General features: G+C 43.6%; 1 protein-coding gene and 1 long non-coding RNA gene across 2 annotated transcripts in view; one reads left to right on the forward strand and one right to left on the reverse strand.

Moving 5' to 3' along the window:
- The window catches only part of SYN3 (synapsin III), a 204043-nt gene that overhangs the window by 113395 nt on the left and 68056 nt on the right, over positions 1-22592 (forward strand). The gene's annotated exons all lie outside the window — the stretch shown is intronic.
- Positions 830-22358, reverse strand: LOC135328557 (uncharacterized). Its single transcript, XR_010389568.1, has 5 exons — positions 22179-22358; positions 18899-18943; positions 16486-16726; positions 3306-3369; positions 830-993 (listed from the first exon to the last, which is right to left on the reverse strand). It is a non-coding gene; the product is annotated as an uncharacterized LOC135328557 (long non-coding RNA).

The following is a 22592-nucleotide window of genomic DNA, read 5'->3' on the forward strand; positions in this document are numbered from 1 at the left end:
TCGAAACGATCTCAAGCTAGCTGTAAGCTGATTTTAAACTGGAGGAGATAAAAGGAAATAATATTTTTAATGGCTTTCAGAAAGCGATCAGAAAACACAAGGGGAATATAGAGTGTTGTTTTTTTCCATCTTTCAATAAGCAGTGAAAAAGGGATGGAGGAAAAGAAGGGCAAGACCTAGCTGAACTGTAAACCAGGATTTCATGCTGTGGTTTTTAATCCTGCTCAAATGCTCCTTCTTCTCCTGTCAACCCCACCACCACCACCCATCACTTCCCCTTCTCAAGACTTTCAGTCAGTGAGGGGTCATAAACTGCTGAAACCAAGCTGGAAAAAGCAGTGTCATATCTACCCAGGCACTCCCAACATTTAATCTCAGAGTATATTTTAGCAGTGCAGCTTTAGTGGAATTTATAGAAAAGTCTTGTTTGTTTTGTTTTCCCTTATCCCCTTTTGGAACTGTAAATTTCTATCAGCTGTAGAAATGTAAATGTTATAGTAGAGCTGGGACTGTAAGGAAGGAGATTGCCAGCTGCAAGATACAGACAGCCTTATTATCCTGCAAAGGGAACCGAGGGGTGATTAATCACAGTATCAAACCAATGTATATAATGTCAGAGTACTTTCCATGGGGTTTACAAGACTTAAGCATGTCTAGTTATAAATTATGCCGGTATTAAAGGCCAGGGACCAGCTGTCCTAAATTTCTAAATAGTCAGCTAAGTCTTTAGATTTATAATTCTGCTCCATCTGGGTGAAGCACAGCCTGCCTACACCTTTTCTTTAGTCATATGGTCCACATAACATTAAAACCTCTAGTCTTACGAAAACACAAACTTTTATTTGGAACATCAGTATGCAAAAGCTTCAAGATGGGTGTTGCTAGTAGAGATCAAGGTTACAGTGCTAAGAGTGGAAAATGCAGGTTCTTCTCCTTGCTGTGACACAGACAGCCAGTGTGACAGCTTAGTCTTCTTGTACCTTAAATCCGTATCTGTGAAATGGGAATAATAGTGATGGGAGCTTCCTAGCACACAGGAACGTGTGTTAGTGAACACACTAAAAGGTTAGATGGTATTATGGTGATAGTGGGTTATATAAGTACCTATGGCGCAGGACACTAAACAGGATATTCAATCTAGACACTTCAGTGCCTGACTTCTTTGGCTCCAAATTGCACATGAGAAACCCCATACAAAAGCTAGTTAAATAATTGAACTCTCTAGCCAAGGTACTACAGTTGAAGCTGAGTCCGTCAGGCTGAAGCGTGCTTTCGACCTTACTGGGTGTGAACAAGGAACGACTCCACTGACCTCAGCAGAATAACACGGAAGAAGAATGTCTGGCACTCTCTTTTTTTCTGTTGTTGTTGTTGTAAAATGTTTGATATCACCAACATCATAATACACCTGGTCTATCAGCATCTCAGATCAGAATCTGAGAAAGTGGAGTTATTCCATAACTTGACATTGGTGTAAATAAGAGAGAGTTTGGCCCACATTCAACTAGATTCTAATCACAACTCCAGCACCAGCTCCCTTTGGTCTCTGGCCAAGCAGCTCCTCTAAGTTTCTTCATTTCTATAATAACACCTTTCTTGGTGTTCTGAGGACTAATGAGCTGAATACTTTGTAATAAGCTTTGAAGATATTGGGTGCTGTCTAAGTGTTAAGAGTGACTCTAATATTCAGAGGTAGGACACATTCACTGGAAACAGGAACAAACTGAAAAACAAACTTTTCAGTCACCTCCTCAGTTTCTGAAAAGGGAAAAGAAGGGGACTAGAAGTTACTGAAGTTATTTAGGGCTCTTGAAGGCACGGAAGTAGCTTTGGTTTACAGTGAGACTGACCAAGTTTGTTAAAGTAACACTAAGCTTGCGCTGAGCACCACAGCTGGTACACTTTTCAAATATAACCCAGAGAAGTAGTCTACAGTTACTTTCCAGGAGTGCCACAGATTGATCTAGTGGCAGAGCAGAGCACATCTGTTTGGAAGGGATGGTGTTCAAGCTATCTTTGTGTCAAGGCTTACCACTGTCTAACATACCACAATCCGATAGGTGATCCAGAAGCTTTTAAACTCATGTATTAGCATTTTCGGAGTAATAGTACCTGTGTTTGATCATTTGGGACCTTGCTGATTCACCTGCTTTTTTGACACCTAGGTATTTTTTTTTTAAGAGATGACCTTCTCTATGCTAGTATGGATGCGAGTATTTCAGCCAGGACTGGATACTGTACAATAATGACAATATTTATTTGCCTCTTAAGGGTACATTTCATACATGGAAACCAGAATGCTTTATTTTTGTGAATTACAGGTAAATAATACTCAGGAAAGCTAGGTCTGGCCAACCTTCACTTTGAGACCTATCAGTAAAAGGCACTCTGGAAGAGCCAGGCAGGGGGTCTGATTGTCTGTTTATATGAAAAGAAATTGATACAGGGTCAAAGTAGCACAGAAAGCCAACGGAGGAACTGAAAGGAGAACTCCATCTGAATTCTTGCTTAGAACTCTATGCCCTGTCTGTGTGGGAGAAACTGCAAAGGGAAAAAATAAAATAAATCAGCATTCAGCTCCTTTGCTTAGATAAAACTTTAAGCCTTTTATGGCCATGAAAAGCTGTAGTAGAAAAGGAAACAGAAAATAAAGATCTTGATCTTCATATGAGAAAATTAGAGTTCACATTTGGTTTATGTCACCAAATAAAGAAATCTATGTTATTTCAGTCCTCCACCAAGAACACACTGTTGAACACAATTAAGGATCTCTCTGCTTTACTGGGCAGCCACACCACTTCATGCTGTGATCTTGTCGGATCCCACAAGCTAAGCATGACTGGGCTGGGTCAACAGTTGGTGTGAAAATTCCTAGGGAAAGCCATGTCCTGCAGGTGTTGTTGACTGAGTAAAGTGGCCTTCTTTCCTCAATCTTGCATGAATGTGTTGAGACAGTGCTAGGGGGCACTGCACTGCAAGAGATGGTTGCGTTCATGCGAATGAAGCTAGGTTCCCTACAGTAACTGAAGAACCCACTCTTTGCAACTGGAGGAATATGAAACTGGGTGCCTTGGTTAAATTTCAGGTGAGATTACTACCTTCTGCCTCCATAAATTCTCGCTGTGATTTATAGCAGGAGCATGTTAACAGCATCATTTTCCTTCTGCAAGCCCTGCTTGTTACTGGAAAGGACCATCTGATTTGTGTGTCCCAGAGCTAGCTGCAGTGCCTGAGCTTAAAACACTTTAGGATATTCCTGCAAGAGGTGGAAGGGTTTCCTGTAAATGAACTAAAAGGGTACTCACTTCTCTTCTGATCACCTTTCACAACGAAATGTGAGGGAGACCAGGCACTGGCAGAAAGCTGCTTCTGAAATAACAAAAGCATCTGAATGTAATTAGTACAGAAGAGCTTAATCAAACTGCAGGAACTGCTAGTCAAAGAAAGACAGACAGACAGGCAGACAGATTAAACTCTCCACTCCCCCTGCCCCCCCAAAAAAGCCTGACACATACAGGGGCTAAAAACATTCCGGCTCCTCACCAGACCTCAGCTGGCTTAGACTGGGCAAGGCATGAGTGAAGTCAGGAGACTTCAGCCTGCAGTTTAATTAGTCCTGCCACCTCCATGAACAATGCATTAATTTAAAATGCTTCTGAAGTATGGGCATTTTTCCATTTTAGCTTTTCCACAGTAACTTGACTTGATTCATGAACATGGAGTCTTGCCATTAGCATTCTAAATTGTTCAGCTGCCAAGTTGTTCAGAAGTCCCATCTTGTCCTAAAAACTTCTTGAAGTTGGAGACCTTCGTATCTTTTACACCAGCTCAGCATCAAACCCTTAGGAGATGTCATCATTTTTCTGCTTTTATACAGCAGTTGACAAAGGATAGGTGCCTTTCTGAGCCATCCGATGTACTTTTTGCAACTTTCTCATATGCATTGTAGGACAGTAAACCTTACTGCAGCAGTCTTGCATTCTGTTAGCAAAAGATTCTATGATTTCCTGATTTTCTGTTTCTTTTTGTATGGATCAGACTGACTGTGTTTTCTGACACTATCCTTCAAGAAGATTTTGTTTTGTTTAAAAATTTCGTATTTGCTATGATTTACATGTGTAAAAGAGGCTGGAAAAAACTCTCCTCTGTTAACTCCTTCCTTATACCAGTGATCTTCATATGCTGCTTATAATAAGAAAAGTGTTTCTTTGAAAATCTCTTTGATTCTATATAGCTTGAAATTTTTCATTTGATCTCCTTTTCTGAGGCTGCAAAGGAATTATGTCACCTTCCTGTCTGCAAGCCAGACACAGGTAATCCTCTATCCCATTCCCAAGCTTTAAATTACTGATATGCCATTAAACCCTCATCAACTCTTAACAATTTAGGTTTAATTCTCAAGGATCCTTTACAGATTATGCATATAGACAGCACCCAGTCTGGGAGTAGACCACAGACACCATGTGTCACCAGCAATATTCTACAATAAAGGATTTTAGAATATGAAATTGTCCTCTCAGTAGTGTGGTGATCCTCCAGTCAGGCTGTGTCGTGGCATCAGCTGCAGAAGGGCAACGAGGAAATGTCTTAGCAGCCTTATCAAGCTGAAAATGTTTGCTGCACATGACTGAGCTCTTTGGCCCCAATCCAGCAAAACACTAAGGCACATGTTCAACTTTAAGCACACAAGATGCTCTACTGAAGTCAACAGGACCATTTACATGCATAAAGTTAAATACAAGCTTAAGTGCATTTCTGGATCAGGGCCAAAGGGCTCAGTACCATGCAGGGTTCAAGCCAGGAGGCTGTGATTAGATGGTCTGACAAGAGTTGGGAGGGTGGTTGCGTGGTTTGCTTGGCTCTACCTGCCTGTGCCTCATTCCAAGCAATTAATTTTTTCTCATTTTTGTTTATAATAAGTTTTTCCATTTCTCTTGCTTTGCTTTCATGCTGCTGTAGCCATTCCCAAATTGAAGTTTTGTTTTTCCTTTTAAACCTTTCTAAACTGCATCAATAGTTTTAAGTAACTGAACAAAGAGATTTCAAATAGATGAAGTGCTTCAAATGGTAATAAGAGCTGGTGTTCCCAGAGCTTTGGAGACTGGCACTAAGCAGAGGAGAGAGTGAGAGTGACTGAAAATCACTTTTCTGTTGTTCCTTTGTATGAACTGGTTTCTGGCTTATGCAACACACAGTAATTAAAATGACTGGAATGCCTTGCATATTTAAGAGAGCTTTAAGGCGGCTCTGTGGCATTGTGGCCAGTGGAGTTCATGAGCAGATTCATAAATGTAATAAAGGTTTGACATTTCTATCAGCATTACTTGAAGAAAACATTATCTCTGTAGAGGCCTGGGAGGGAAGCTTGAGGAAGAAGGGGTAGACACAGAAAAGCAATAACATCTGGTCTCTGGATCAATTCCATGAACACCTATGCAGGAGGTTCTGCACAGTCCTTCCTTAGGGTGAGGTGAGAGGCTGAAGGTCAGGATGGTCATCAGAGATCTCATTGCTTTCTTTCATCGTAGCCTTAATGTGTTGCCTAAATTAAAGTTTGGGAATGTTTCCTACCTCCTCACTGTAATATCAATTACTCAGAGTCCCTCCTCCTATGTACTGTGTAGCAAATATCTCTTCCCATGAGAGAAGCTTTACATTTGAGTACCAGCCACTGCAGTCACTGGGTGTTTTTGCAGGGGTCCAAATCCCCCCCCCCCCCCCCGCCCCAAATGTTTAGAAGGCAGAGAGCCTACCAAACTGGCAAGTCTCTGCTCACAGAAGGCTGCTCTGCCTGTGATGGGATTTGCCGTATTTGGCAGTGGTAAGGGGGCATCTTGTTGCTCTTCAGTCCTCTCAGCACAGTCCAGAATTTCATTCTCCTATTTTCCTTTTTTGCCATTGAAGGTGGCTGGGAAATGGTGTGAGGAGAAGGCACTGCATCCCTATTCTCTCAAAGGGTGGCCAGACTTCTTGCAGTGATGAACTGCCGTGGGGGGGGGCAGGTGAGCTGAATTCAGCCTGTCTTGGGATGGGATCTGATTGGCCTGAGGATATGACCCTTCTGGCAAGCCCACTGAGCAACCAAATTGTTCTTCCCTCACATCCCTGCCTCTCACCAGCCTTCTGTGGACACTGACTGAGCCCATTCCCTGATCCCCCAGCATAACCTGTCTTCCCTTCTACACGCTGAAGGACACTGCGCAGGATACAGTGGTCTCCACAACCCTGCTGGAGTGTAGGGAGATAGAGATAGATCCCAGGCAGAAGACAGTGATTCTGTATCTCCAGCTGCCGTCTTAGACCATCCTGACTGTCAGCTGAGGCTAGCAGAGATGCAGTCCCTCTGTATTCAGTAGGCCAACCAGCCCCTAGAATGTGCCACTGGTTTTAAAGCACATTAAAATCCTCAAAAATCACCATACCTGTGAAAGGCAGAAAGACAAGGAGCACCAGGGAGCTGACATCCCTCTTTTTGTTACATTAATTATGAACCTGGAAACAGTGTCAGGCTGTCAGGTCTAAAGGAAGGATCTCTTTATCTGCCGAACAGGTGCAGCTGCAGGAGAAGTTACTATCTCTTGTCTCTCCCTGCACACCTGCAAAAACTTCCTGCAAGAATAAGTCACTAGCTTCATCCCCATAGTCCAGCTGTTACTAGTTTCTCACCTGAAACTATGGACAAAAGTGTTAGTTACAAGAACGGTCTCTAATGATGAGGATAGTATCCCAACAGAAAATAAACTCAGTGATTCCTGCCAAGCGTATCACCACATGGGTGTCAAAAGCTAGAGGCAGTCCCTGTGCATGGAGATCCCAGCACAGATGGTTGCTGTGGCATGAGATTTTTTAAAATACAGTTTGGGTTTTTCAGTGCTTTTGTTCCTGTATTCCCAAACCACTGCTAGATTCTAAAGAGCAACAGGCTGCCTCAGTTACAGCAGAGCCCTCCCGCACAGACCCACAGTCCAGGGCAGAAGAAACTGGGGGATTTCTGATGTGAAATTTCAAGGACAGATCTCTTTCTCCTTTGGAGCAAAAGGCAGCACTTCTGTTTCCTCACTGTTTTGGAATTTTGCTCCATAAATCTTTGCATATAGGGTGACACAAAAGATGAGGAGATGATAGATATGCAGCCTGGAGTGTGGATTCTGTCATTTGTTTATTATCTTGCTCTTCCTGAGCAAAGAGTAATATACTCATTAAAGGACATTTTCAAGTCTGCACTGTGAGTTCCACACCTAGTGTATTAATGTTAGGAGTGAAAAGATCAGTGTTTCCTTTAGCATAGATGTGTGAAAGTAGTGTTTTTTTTCCACTGAAGACAGAGCAAAAAACACAGACCCTATTCCCCTTTCTTTTAATCAGAAGCCCTGTACTGTCTTTTAGATGTGATTCTCTATGTGCTTTGGTGGGGTGTTTCAGTGGGGGACACGAAGGTACTGAAAGATGTCACAGTGTAATTACAGAACCTTTCTGTTCATTTATCAAAATAGCTGTGGTTTCCATTTCATTGCAAGTGATAACAGGTATTGTGCAGTAGGAGTTAAACTGTAACCAGATATAGCATGGCTGGAGGTCAAGCCAAGAAAAAGGAACAGAAAAAACTTTCTCTGTTCTTCTTCTGCTCTGAATGAAAGTATTTTTACCAGGGACTGTGGGCCTGGGATCATGATCCCATGCTTTAGTAGCAGAGGCTTAAAAAAGCAGTATCCTACACTGGCAGAGTTCCTGGGATCATGATCCCATGCTTTAGTAGCAGAGGCTTAAAAAAGCAGTATCCTACACTGGCAGAGTTCAACTCCTTTCAATTTTCAACCTAGTTCATAGCGAGAGCAGCATGTGGCACACAGTGGAGATGCTCTTCTGAAGGGGAGGCATACAGTGTGGGTAAATGTACTTGCATCCTACTGGTACTAGCCAGAAAAAGGAGCTTCAAATGCATAGCAGAGGCAGCAATGAGGACTACCCTAGAAGCTGGCAGGAATCATGAAGGTGATGAATGGATGTATGGATTATGCACCAGCAGTTGAGATATGAAGGTACCACAGCCTGAACATGTGTCCTGAACACAAAAATACCTGTGTGTAGCTCTGCTCTTAGTAACAGTGCCACCAAATCTCCCCGGAGTGTCGGCCAGGGGTTCAGCATTAGCACAAGCACTTTGCTATGGGAACCTTGCACTGCTCCAGGGTAGCGGTTCATCACAACTGCTAAGAGTTGAGTGGCCAGAGAGATATGGAACATTTCTGGTGGAACTGGGTGTCCAACACTAGTCCAGCACTACCCATTCTCCTACCATCATCTCCACATATCTAGTGACTGGCATTCCTGTGGCTGGCAGGTGGCTGGGGGATTGCTCCTCAACATAGTTCCTGTTCTTCCCATCTCCCAGGATCTGCAACTGTGATTTTAAGCAGTGCTTGAAACCAACTGCAAGAGGAGGTTGAGCTCCCACCACACCAGCCAAGGAGGAAGGAGGGCTCTCCCTAGACACCTAGCTGAGGAGCTGAGGGAAAGTGTTCTCAATGTACAGGTTCTGCAGTGCACAAGAGCAATCTACAGTTTTGCTCATGGGATACCTCACAGAAAACACAGGCAAAGAGTCTGAGCAACAACAGTTTGTACCAACAGAGAAGTGGCTCTCCAGCAGACTTTCCCTTGCACCTGACAGTATGAAAATTAGACATTTTCATTTTAGCAGTGTCTTCATGTTCTGTAAATTTCAACTGAGCATTTTTTAACTTAAATCTTGCTCCCTCTTTTCTTAGTTCAAGTTTAGTGGAACCATGCTTACTCCAGTGAGCGGGAAGGACAAGGAAGAATGGTCTACCCATTGCAGACAAACCCTTAGAGCAGCTAGAATAGAAGGCATTAATCTGATCTCCTTTATCTTACAGTATAGATATAGCTATAACAATTCCAGAATTGTTGCAATTCCCTCTTCCACTGTTGTTCAAATTAAATGAACTATTGATGGATCTACTTCTCCCGCCAATAGTTACATAAAGTCACCTTTTCTCTCAGGAAATTTATTCTGCTGGAGAAGCAGGAAAGAAAGAAACTCACCAAAAAGAAAATAGGCCTGGTCCATGGAGGAAGGAAGAACAAGCTTGGAAGGGGAATTGTTACTTGATTTTAAATTGGTTTCCAGGTGCAGAATAAACCTTCACCACTGAACATCCTATAGAATGTCAGCTTAGCCTGAAGCACGTGTAGCGTTAGCTGTGCATGGCTGTAAGCAAATAGCACCTGAGTTGGCTTGAAAAAGCAAAATCTTATTCCCAGTGAATGCAAGAGCATTTCCCTCTCTTCCCTGTAGACATACAGCCTAGCTTCTCAACTAAGACAATGCCTCCAACTCAGCTAAGGTGTTTCCACATGTATTAATAAGAATACTTTAAACAATCAAGATTTGTGTCCTGAAATTAAAGTCAGAAGCACAGGCACACATAGACATTCAGTTTGATTTTGAGAAGAGGCTTCTGAGAATAGGAAGGAGAAGAGGGGAGAAGCTGGTGCTGCAAAAAAACTTATTCCGTCGAGCATTGCTAGGAAGAAGGCAGGAGGACAGCTTTTAAAGCCATGCCTATGACTGCATGTAAGGGATAGTTCTCAAAGGATTCCCTTAATCAGATTCTGCAAAAGATAGGCTGTCTCTCTGTAATTCACTCCATGTCTTATTCTAAGGCCATATGCTCTGGTCACATGAAGATTTACAGTCTCAAATTTACTGGCCTCTGAAAATCTAAAAGAATTATGCAAGAAATCGTGTTCTCTGATAACTGAGGCCTCACACAGCCGTGCTTTCTAAAGACTGCTTCTAACTCGATTCAGGACCCCTCTAGGGCTTTGTAAGCCCTTTTTGGGATGAGGAAAGGGGAAAAAAGAGGGGGAGCTGCTGATCATTGCCATATGTGAGAAGCATCCCTGTCTGCACGTGGGTGTGAACGTTCATGTTATCACAAAGGCTGAGCTCTGAATAGGCCCCCCTCTTTCCTGTTTCCAATCAGCAACTTGCTGCTGGATCAGGAATCCTATGTCACACTGTACCGAAGTTACAAAAGAGGAAAATGATGGCCAGTGGAGGGGGAAGAGGTGGGGGAACTCCTCTTAAATAGTTGTGTGTGATATCAGGGTGGGGATGTGAGCCAGAAGTCCTTAGAGGCAGCAGAATAAGTGGGAGTGTAGCAAACAACCATTTTCTGTCTTTGACTAGTGTTCCTCAGAGACCTCAGCACTCCAGTTCTCAGAGCTAATTTTAGCTATTTGTGGCTGGCCTGTTCCTAATGTCCCTTTCCTATCACTCACACACACTGAACCTCGAGATACTCTCTGTGGGCTGACAGATGACGTGAAAACCTCTAATCTGCAGGTCAAATATCAAAAATGAAGTGGGATCAGGGAAACTGGAAGCACCATTTGCTTTCTTCCAAATAAGGGAGATATATTCATATTAGAAGTTCTTAGCATACCAAGTTTGCATTTTTTTAAGTGTATGAGAGGAATTACTTATTCTTGAAAATTTTATGGTAACCACCAAAGATTTTATCATCTTATGGACACTGGCTTTCCTTTGCAGACTATGACTGAGATGCTTTCATTATTTATTGGCACTGCTGTCTGTAGCAAGACCAAAACCACATAGTCCCAAGCACTGTCCTCATACGTAACAGACAGGAGTAAGTGCCAAATGGCATACAGTACATGTTAGGGAGGGCTCAAAAGGAGCAAAAGACAATAATACTATGATGCCAGGTGGGAGTGAGCTTGCAGCAGATGGTATTCATATTGTGAGTGCAAGGTTCACAGAAGTCTGAGTCTCACCTGCTTTACACTGCTGTTCTGATGTGATGCCAGTGTTTTATCATCCACAGACTTTGCCATATAGTTGAGTCTGGTGTCTAGAGGTATCATAGGATACAGACAGGAAAGTAAAAGGTTTGGGATGACCCTTCCTATTTTAACCAATTTTTCCCATAAACTTCAGCAACAGGTGGGACTCTCCCTTCCCCTAAATCTCTTGTGGATTTCCTCTCCTGATCTCCCTTCCTGTCCACACACAAATCTGCAGAGGATGCTCCGCAGGCCCAGTGTCTATGCTCAGAGTGATGTGCATGTGAGCATATGGGCCCTTAAGGGATCTGGAATAGAAGCTGGCTCCGCTCTGTAAAAAAACTAAGTCCAGGGACTGGAAATCAGCCCAGGAACCTTATTTTCAGTTGATAGATTTAAGAAGGCTTTGAGACAGATAAGGAATCTTTAAAAGACCTTGGCACTGAGAGGAGGAAAAGGTAATTATTATTCTCTTAGAGGACAGAAGAGCACTATTTCTTGAGCTGAGAGAGGCCAGATTTATCACTATTAATTGGGCAGACCGCCCTGTTTTTCTGTTGACCGGAAATAAAAGACTGACTTGAATATCTTGGACAAGACTGCCTGTAGCACTCACTGCCCCCGCTGGCAGGAAACAGTCTGCATATTACACAGACCTTATAAGCTGCCCCTGGTTCTTCCTTATGCCCTGCAGGTATTTCCTCGCTGAGGCTGTGCTGAACAAGGAGCTATTTCCCTCTCTCAAAGACCCAGCCAGGACACTGGCAGCGGTAGCCAGCATCACTGGTAGCAGACATTCAGTATAGTCAGGCTCCTCACACTGAGGAGAAGTCCAGCAGTGAGCAGAGCACATGTGAGAGCACAGGGGCTATCTCAGGTTGGCTCACAGATCCCTTGGGAGCTCCACAGATTCCTAGAGATTCTCTTCATTTTTAAGAGCAGATTTAGCAGCTTATTTCACTTTCAGAAAGAGATTAAGTCCTGTCCAAACCAAAGGAATGAATGGAGGAAAACTCCCCTCCCTCTGCATTTATAGGTTTTCCTAATAATCCCTGGACAGATGGACACAGTCATGTGAGTCCTTGAAACTCTATCCTCTTTGGAGGAGCAGCGGGTGTGGTGCCGTGGACATGGCTAGGTATATGTGTTGCCTTTCACAGAGAAGTTCACCGTCCTCCAAAGACAGAATATCAACAAAATCCTTCCTGTCATGGGGACTTCCAGCTCTGCCTGAGCCAGCTGTAAATTCCTTGAGGCTAAGACTAAGAAAAGTGGAATTCTGGGAGGACCTTGGTACAGTCCCAAAACCATTTCCACTGAACCTTCCCAAACATACAGTTTCTGTGACCCAAGAATGTGAGCTCTGTAACAACGGCAAGCTGAAGTCCTAGACCATTGGCATTAACTAGTATTAGCTCATTATTTCTCTGTACTTTGTCTGTCTCGACTTATATGAAAATCCTTATCCTTCTGGGAGACTGTCTTTTTGTTCCATTCTTGTATAGCAGTTGGCACAAAGGGGTTGCTAGTATTTGAGGGGGGTGCTACTTCCAAATAAATAACAAAGTGTGATGCCTAGTTTCTCTGTTTACCACTTTCTTTTTGAGTTGGTTCTTTTTGAATGAATAAGCATGCAGCATCTGAGTTAGCACAGTAAACTAACAGCATGGTAGGCTGGCCATTTCAGACAGGAAATGGCTGGAAAGGGGGAAAATGCAACTTGACATATTAATTACCATAGCTGAGTGGAAGAGAAGCCATGAACTGGTATGAAGTGGCTGGAGCTGAGGATAGCAGAAAGGTGGCTACATACACAGGGAGCTCCACAGCCAGTTCCAACAGAGTTGGGAGAAAACTTCCTATGCTGTAAAGCAGGTGAAGGCACTGTCCTTCAAACCCAAGACAGCCAGCCACCCTGACCACAGGACCTACCAGCTGCTGCCTCACTTGCCAGACCTCATTTTTGCGCTCCACCCCTCACCATCTGTTTGTCCTTTTATGAGAGTGGTGCCTACCAGTTGTCACCCTCTACTGCTCACTCTGCACAAACCAGTTGAAAAGTTCGACTCCCTACTATGACAGTTTTCCTGCACATTTTCTGTGCTTCCTTACATGATACAATTTATTTTCTGAACATTTGCAGGCTTCCCCTTTTAAAGGCAGAGGTTCCAGAGTGATGTACCATTCTTGGGGTGAATACATTCTCCAAAAGCCTTCCCCATGATGTTGTGGCTCTATTTGTCAACAGTCTTCTCTCCAAGAATGGAGAATGTAATCCAGGCCTCCCTCCTCTGCCTGTGGTGTCTCCAAAGCAGTAAAGTCTCCAGCAAGCAAACAGTCAAATAGCCACTAGCGGGCAGGGAAGGGCATGTCAAGAGAGGGACAGAAGAGTGGCTACAACACATTGTGTTTAGTTGGCAGATGCTCCCTATCAGGACTATGAGAAGCTGGAATATGTTTAGGGCAGTTTCTGGGCTACTTGCATTCACGCTGCTGATAGAGGTAAGGCAAAGTGATGCAGCAGCAGCCTGCTCCTAGAGACTCTCTTTCTTCCCACTGCTTATCAGCAAAGTCTGAGCAGAGCAGGGAACCTAGCCCCATATTACACCACTTACAAACCAACTTCTCTGCCTCTTCTTTCTGCCCGACAAAGGAGTGGGGCAGGTGTTTTAGTGACATCTTCCTTCCACAGTGAGGAAAATGAGCAGATAAAAAACAGCCAAGTGGTGTGTTGTGCTTACACTCCTCCTTCTACCCTAAACTACACCCAGAGACTGACATGAATGATCTTATTCACTTGTGCTCACATGAAATGCATACAGGCAATGAAGAAGGGGAGGGTGTCAGGCCTGTTTCCAGCTCCAGAGCAGCCCTTTGACAAGACTGGACTTTTTTTTTTTTTTTTCCCCAAATAAGCGGGTGGTCAACACCACCCCTAAACTCATCTCCACCCCCAAACAGCTGTTTTGCCAAAGGGTGGAGAAACAAGCCTCCTGACTGAGGGTGGAGCAGTTTGAAGGGGAGGAAGGCAGTGACTTCACTTTACATTAAGTAACAGCAGATCAGGGTGTGCGTCACTCTGAAAAACAAGATTTTGGGTGGGGGCAAAGGCTCTCTGCAGCATCTTACACATGAGGCCTTCCCCTTTGTGGGAAATAACCAGAACAGGCCATTCTAAAGGAGGGTTTCAGAAAGTAGAAGGTGCAGCTGGCTGGGCATCTTATGATCTCGTTTAAGGGGATCCAGGAAAAGCATGAAGGTCAAAGGGGACATTATGGCAAAAAGGGTTTGGGCTGAACTTTAGGAAACACTTTCTTCCAGCTGGGATAGAGGAGCATATGACTAAATCAAGTCCATGTGAATGGAGTAGCATGGGAATAGATTCCAGTCTATGTGAATAAAATGAGAGTGAAACAGTGCTGAGTCCAGCCCTCAGCCAAGGTGAGGCAGAGAAGGGAAGCAGCAGGGAAAGGATTGTCATCTGCTTACCCCAGAACCTGATCAGCCTCAACCAAGCGCCAGTACCACCGCAGCTCAGAACACCCTGTGGCCTTCTCTTACTCACACCTTTGAGTCAGTCTGTGTGAGGAATCTGATACTCCTGTAGTGTGTCTGGCTTTTCCCTTCCCTGCTCCCAGCACACCATCTATCACATGAATGGGGCAGCTCTGGCAATTTTTGTACCACTGAGGACTCTTGCCTTAGCAAGGGAATTCTTTGCAGCCAGAACTGAGCTCTTCATGCAGTGCGCAGTGGATCAGCTTCTGTGGGAACATACAGCACTGGGGTCCCTGTATAAACAGCAGGAGGAATGATGGCAGAGTAGATGATTGTGTCTTTCACAGAGAAAGGGTTACCTGCAAGAGTACTCACAGTCTTTGGTAAGCATCAGATAAATATTAGCACTAAGCGTGGATGGAGAAACCCCTGTTCTTAGGTTGGCAACAGCCTTTTTTCAATCCAGTGTTAGTGGATAAGTATCATAACAGGCTGGATCAGCACAAGAAGAATTATGAACTCCTGCAGGGCTGTATTGCAACCTCAGACCGGTCTGTCTGGTCCCCTTCTCAAGGGTTCAGTGGGCTTTTGAATTTTTACTATTCTTGACTACTACTGAAAGAATCCCTCAGGCCTGAGAGCACGTCTGATACGTTAGAGCCCATTTTAGGCTGTTTTTACCTTCAGAAAAGTTAAAATCAGTCTTAGAGTCCAAAGGCTGCAAATGTAACAAACTGGCTATGTTTTTACTGCTCTGAAAGGGCAGTCTCCAGAGGAGCCATCAGAACAGAAGCTAATTCACAGATAGCCATGGGCTGGCTGTAAACAGCCTTCCTGATGGCTTTGTGCAATGCTGATGGTGTACAAATGTAGGATGCCTTCTGGAGGGCATGATCACACCATACCTCTAGCCCTGTTTACAGAGGGAACGTAGCCACAGCTGCTTCTTTCCTGTCTTCAGTCTCCCCAGGTGAAATTCAGAACACCCTTGCATTGCCCTCCAGAGACATGGCAGCATCTATGCGGATACAACCCACCAAATGTTACCGTAGCTAGCACAGGTATTAGAATAGTGTATCAGTGCTGGTGTGTGCTTCATCTCTTGCATTTTCCCCCAGGATCTTGCCTGGGCTTGTTTAACCTGCACTGAAGTCCAGGCTGCTGTGTTTGGACTTGCACTACTACCCAATGAGTTATTTTATATCCAGCTCCCATACCCCTCATGGACTGCAACCACGCGTGGTGGGCATGCCTGAGAGGCAGCCAAGAATCCAGGCTCTACTTAGCAGAGGTGTAAATAACTGCTAGCCTGTCAAGTGTTTAGGTTCTTTATCTTATTTTTTTTCCTCTGTATAAAATGAGCCCCCAGTCTTGTGATACCAACCTCCCAGTCTCTCTTCAGAGAAAAATGAAGGAAGAAGAAAGTGTACCCTTTCTGCCAGACTTTGACTGGCAGCAGCAAGGGCAGGGTTCAATTTCTAGGGGTCACTAATAAACAGAATTTTGTGTTCCCACTCGCAACCTGAGAGAATTAAATTAAACTGAATGCTCACAGAGCTCTGCTTCCTTGCTCACAAGTTGTAAATGGCTTAGCAGAACAACACTGTTTTGGAGAGAAAGAAGAAAAGGAAAAAGGAAGATAAATGAAACAGCCAATCACTAATTCCCCTTTCCTGAAGGACACCAATATTCAGTGAAGCCCTCTCTCATTTCTTGCTGGGGCAACTGCTAAGACAGACCATTGCCTCCCCCTGCTCTAGAAACATTCCAGTCACAGCCGGAAATTTTGGGGCTCCTGCTGCGTAGCAAAGGCTTCTTCAGAGCTGCAGCTCAGCCGGAAATTTTGGGGCTCCTGCTGCGTAGCAAAGGCTTCTTCAGAGCTGCAGCTCAGCTGAGGTGTGAACCCCTGACCAGTCCCTCCAGTTTGCTGCTTCTTGTAGCCATTACAACTCCACTAGCTGCTTCTCTTAGTGACCCCAGCTAAGCATCCCCCATCACCTGCCATTCCTGCTAGTCACTCCTAATCTTCAAGGAGTCCTGGGTTTTTTTTGCTTAAAGACAGCCTCTTAAAGGAACTTTGCTGGCCCTCTAATTTGCTGCATTTTTGCCTCCCAAGACTGTAGATAATTATATGAAGCTAAGGTGATCACTTACCAACAGAATGTTTATGCACAGCTTGTCCCAGCTTTTCACACTTACTGAAATTCATATTATCCTCCATTTTCTGATGAGATTATTGTTACTTTCTTACACAAATCCTCCCAAATGTAGTAGCATGCAAAAATCAAAAAGTATGGGTTTTAGGCCTGCCTCTTAGCTCCGTCTGTTCAACTGCCTTTCCCTCCATCCAGCAGAGCAGTCCTCCCTTTCTAGCTCTTCATCCCTCTGGACCTCCCTGCTGGCAGGACAACAAAAGAGAAAGGAAAAGATGGTGTTTATGTTAGTTCTGTGTGTCTTGTGACACTAAGAACTAACTAAGCTAAGCATCTCATCAGGAGTCATCAAAAAATAATTGTTGTCCTACATAAGCCTCAAGACAATCCTCTGTTTATAACAATTTAAAATCCTACTGTTATATCTGTGCCACAGATGAATGAACTAAGAAAGGCTAGAAGATGCTAAGGAGTTTGTGAACCGTTCCGTAGCTATTCCATTCCTTTCCTGTTTTCTTAGCAGAGGCAATACTCACTTCTTAAACCAGGGAATTAGTAACACTAATGACTGGATGTATCATCCCTGCATGCTGAGCATGATTCACAAAGTCAATATGGCCCTAGCAGCTGAGGAGAACAATGCAGTGCATTCGCAGTTACTCTTTTTGGCTAGGCCATCATTGCAGCCCAGAACAAGAGCAATGATGTCATGGCCATAGGCTAAATGTGCAAGTAATATATACAACACTACAAGCTCTCTGTGATCTATTATTTCCACATTAATATAACTTAGGGCATATATACACAGTTACTTGCCAGCGCCAAGAACAGGTCATTTGGAGCAGATTATTTTATCAGAATATCATAGTTTAAGCTCTTAACAAGAATACTTCTCAGTCCCTACAGACTAGGTTTGGGAGAGGTAGTACCTAGCTCAGTGTTGAGCTGTATAATTTAGTCAAGACCTCAGCTTTAAAGACAAAAGTTTGGAATGTAGAAATGGGTAGACAAGAATCCCACTAAGAAATAGCTTACATTTTTCTGACAATTAGCCATTGTTGCAAGTATTTACATAAAAAAAAGAGTAAGAAAAAGCTCTGAGGCAAAAAAAATATATATATTCCAGCCATTTTCAAGAGAAATAACTTTGAAGCCTTTCGTGCACTTGTATTTGAACAAGGCTTTTCTCCATTTAGCTTCTGAATGGAGAGGGCTTTTTATTCCTTCCTTTCAAAAATGTGTTATGTGTATTTAGTGGCTTGTCAAACGAACCAGCCCAGGAGGGGCATGGAGGCTAAGCATACAGTGACATTGTAATCAGAGGCCAGCCTGCGGGTCACATAGACAAGCTCATACTAGCTTTAAACTATCTATCTAGTTTGTGTACTGATAAGCGTAGCCTTGGAGTTCACAGTAAGCTATTAGCAGGCATAGTCCCTCAGGGAACTGGGCAGGTTTTGCAGCCTACCCTGAGCTTTGAGTTGCTACAGCTATGCTGCTGTTAGCACCCAGCTCAGGTGGTAGGCAGACAGATAGGCAGAAGTTAGCACGAATGGGACTACTAAAACTGCTGTATTTTTTCTCCATGGATGGCTGTGCCAAGGATGACAGGTTCTTGCTTTATAAAACTCTTCCCTAATGTACAGTCAGGTGGTATACAGGTGCCCCTGGTGACAAGGCCTGCCTGTCTCCTCTATGATGGGCCCCTTTCATCATTTGCTTGCTTAAGCCAAGATTCCTCTGCTCAGCAAAATAGGGGAAACCCTGAGAATTCATAACATGAAATCTTATCTCAAGGGAAAAAAGCAGAGGCTTGTGTGTAGAGGCTTGCTGAACTACACATTCCTGTAATAGTTTCCCAACATTGAGTACTAATGGGACAGTCACACACTTTGCTGCATATTCCCAAAAGGCTAGAACCTTTATCTCCTGGGCGGACTCAAGCTGGAACTTTGCCCAGTCTCCTTGGATACCATCTTTGGCTCTTTAGATTCCCTTGCCTCTGGAGTGGGCAGCAGATTGGCGGAAGCTGGTGCAAAGCTGCCTGTCCGATTAAATTTGCTGTTTTGCAAAAGGATTTAGCTTTGTTTTCTGGTTATTACTAAAGAAAAGTCCTAAGCCATTGTTTTAACTGGTGCTAAACCTTTCATGTGCTGAAAGAATCCAGTTCCTTTCCTTCTAAGCTGTAAAAAAAGGAGCAGAAACCTGAGATAAGACACAGAAAACAAGAAAGTTTAAAATTATTATTTTTATTACATTGTCTTGAGCTTTCAATCAAAAAAAAAATTTTACATGTCCTGTGCTCAAAGGCTCCCACCTCAGAAGGGTTCCTGAACCTAGTCTCTGAAAAAAAAAATCTGGCAACAACAGGTGATCAGCCGCCATCTCAAACATACTCCAACTCCCACACGTACCTGCTGTCTTCTCAGAGATAAGCTAGTAAGCCCATCCAGAAGGGTCTGTAGAATATAAAGTAGAAGAGAGATGTCTGAGACTCAAATATTTTATAACTTAATCCTCTACAAACAAATCAAAGGAAGCCAAATCAAATAAACCACTTATTCCAAAACAAAATATTTATGTGCAAAATTTGTCCTGGTTTAATTGAGTTTATAGCAGACTATTAGTTAAAACAATAAAATGTTTTCTGTAGAGAAGGTTTTAGGCCAGCAGGGTCTGGTAGGTTACAAAACAAGATGACTGTAGATGTATAGTACTGGCACAAAAACTATGCTAGAATACTATTATAGTTGCAAAGCCAGGAAGTGCCTAGAGGAAGTGCCTTTATGAAAGTTGCCACTGAGGTTTTAATTTCCTATGTTTGAGCCTCACAGTATAGATCATTCCTTTCACAGTATTCCTGCCTCATTTTTGCAATTAGTAAAGTAACATTTCTTCCTTTGCTTTATCCTCCTGCTCTGTGGATGGACCTAGATCCTCTCCAGTACACAGGAATTAAACCATGCTCTGAAAACAGAATGGCTAAAATCCCTTTTGAGTTCATGGCATTCAGCAAGATATCATATCTAACTGCTTCACAAACATCAACGAATTTGTTTCCACAGAACTACAGGGGATATTATGTATTTTGCAGATGAGAGGCTGACTAATGAAAACAGTAGAGTCAAAAGATTTTGTGTACCTGGTACAGAATGACGAGGACTTGGATTTTTCACAGTTTCTAGCATACTGAAGCACTTTATATTCAAAGCACAAAGCCCAGTTGCTGTTGTGAGTGTTCAATCCCTTTGCAAGTCGGCTGTGGTTCAATCATTCAGGGGTTTTGGCTGACTTGCCACCTTAAATAGCTTGCACACCCATTACCAGAGCCTATTCCTTCCCCACCCTTGCTCTACCAAGAAACAACCCCCAATAACACATGCACACACACACACGCACGCACACACACATGCACGCACACACACAGAACTGTTTGTGAGTCTGTTCTGCAAATAGGATAAGGGAACCATTTCATATTAAAAGTAACCCTTCTAGGCCTCAGAGAATGATCCCAGACTAGAGGGTATGTCAGGCATTCAGAAAGCAAGGAATAGCCATCTCACAATTGCCCACAGGCAATCTGGCACAAAGAAACTTGCCCAGCATTACACTGGAGCTGTGAGGCAGTGTCAGGGACACAGGCCAACTCTGCAGGGCAGCAGTAGTCCAGTGCTTAAGTTGTGAGATGACACTCACTCTTCTGCAGTTTCCTGCCTCAGCCACTGTTCACCACTGTCTGCTTTCTGCAATACACAAGGCAAAGGGTCTGGCAGAAAAGTTCTGGTGCTTACACAGCCATGTCTAACCCTCAGAGCAGCTCCTGCCTGCCCATGGAGCAAGGGAGGGTCCCAAGGAAACATTAGTCTGTGCACTTTGAAATGAAGACTGCATCATAACCCCTCTACACAAATGTTGCCAGGGGAACTGTAATCCTAGATTTCCTAACTTTTTGAGTTTTTGACTCCATAACCATTAAAAAGTTTTTTATGCAGGCTTTTTGTGTGTTATATGTGTCTTGTTTATAATAACCTGGAGTACAAGAAGAATGAGTAAGGGAGGAGATAGCTATCTGGGCAATGCCAAGAATTGGAACAAATGCTTCTGTCTTGTTCTTTATGCTAGATTATTTGGAGATAAAGGTATGTGAAACAATTGTCAAGAAAGGCTCCCACTTTCAACAGCTGATTGTTGTTATTCCTACAGAGTTGAATTAGCTGTTGGTTACTCACAGAAAAAAATTCCCCATGAACTATTTTGTATTGGGAGTGAGATGGCTGCTGTGATGTTCAGCAAAGGGTCCTTCCTAACCCATGACCATTGTGAATTGGGAATATGTGGCTTTATTGGACATGTACAGAATGCATGATGGGCTTTGCTCCATATCAGTGCCTAGCAAATTCCTTTCTTTCTCATGAAAACAGAAATATATAAAGGAGGTGTCAGTTCCTCTTTGAGTATTGCCTTCGCTAGGGTTGTGTGGGAGGTGCTGTCACTGGCGTCTACACAGGTCTCTGTAGCTCTGAGCAATATTGCCCACATCTCTGAGTGAAAAGTGTTACCTGCCTTCTCAGCTCCCTTTGGTAGCAGCCAGTCCCAGGCATAAGCTAGAGAAGTCTCAAGGCCATTCTGACAGCTGCATGATACGTGGGATATCCTAGTGGCTTTCTCGTTCTTGCCTGAGACCATTTCAGCAGGGGATGGGACACCAGTTCTAGAAGACCCACTTTGCTTATTTTCCTATGCACTGAGGTGACTTTTCACTAGCTGATAACATCACCTTTAGTGCAGATTTTTACAACTAGATCAATATGGAAGCAACTGCCACAGTGGCCAGAATTTGGCCCAGATCAGCTATTGTAGAGTATGCTAAATGAACTGACTCAGACTCCAGCTGGGTTATCCTTAAAATCAGCTGTTCTGTCTTTCTTTCACAGCATCAGATTGCTCTCAATTTCCAGACTCAGAATATCTGTGCCTTCCCGGTCCAAGTCCTACCCCAGTCCACCTTGTTTTCTTATAAATTCCTTCTCTGCCTTATACTTTTCTCTTTGTGCTATGCTGCTTCCCTCCCTCTTACTCTAGACTCCATGGGACAGACTCAGCCATGGTCAACTGGCTATGCTGAGGGTCCCAAGCAGTGGTAAGTCATTGTGGGATACGTTATATAGAGGCAAAGTGACAGCAACACGTTCTGGAAAATTACCTGCAGTTGGCAGAGAGGGTGCATGTCCGAGCTAATCCAGCAAAGTATTAATCCTACCTTTTCTGAACTATGCCACTTCTTGTAGAGTACCAGCTGCAGTTTTGGGGGGACACAGCTAATTGCTCTTTGCTCAGAACAGTTCCTGTTGGACGGCAGCTGCATCATCAAACATGGGAGATTTTTCCTGCTTTATCTACTTGGAACAGGTAGCTCTTCTTTCCCTTACAATATGCAGCTTTCTCATTCTGCTTCAAAAAGCTCCTTAACAGCTCTGACCAACAGTTTTCCACACGCTTCTTATAGGTTTGACACAACCTACCCTCAGCCTAGAGTTTCTTGTTGTCATATCTGTCTGTACTAAATATCTGTCTGTACTAAAAGGCAAGTTTGAGTCTTGGGTTTTCTGTAGTGACCTCTCTATAGATAATGCTCTGTTAGTAATAGTAATAACCATAAAAATGATAATAGCAGGAGTAATGATAACTACTTACAGTTAACTCTTGAGATCAGCCTTAAATTTGAACAAAATCTAGTAATATCGCTTCTGGAGAAGCCAGAAGCACTCTCCTCTTGCAGGATGAAAGGAGATGAGGAATGTGCTGGTTGGCACTGAATCCCTGTCCTCTCGGGCCTTTAATGCGTTTCCTGCTCCCGTAGGTTCAAAGAGCAATTACAGTCTCCGGCAAAAGTACAGCAAATGGAAAACAGATTCCTTGGCTCTCACTAAAATGCCAAGAGAATAAGTAACCAAAAGATTCAGGACTTTAAGTCACTTTGGTGCTGCAGTTTATTGAGCTGAAGGGAAATTTCCCTCCCTTCGCCCCTGAAGCCAGAGGAAGTGCCTAACATGGGAGGTGGGTGGTGGGAACCCAGTGAGAAAACTGTGTTCACACCCTTCTCCCTGG

This window comes from Dromaius novaehollandiae, chromosome 1, assembly GCF_036370855.1.
Source record: "Dromaius novaehollandiae isolate bDroNov1 chromosome 1, bDroNov1.hap1, whole genome shotgun sequence".
Taxonomy (NCBI): domain Eukaryota; kingdom Metazoa; phylum Chordata; class Aves; order Casuariiformes; family Dromaiidae; genus Dromaius; species Dromaius novaehollandiae.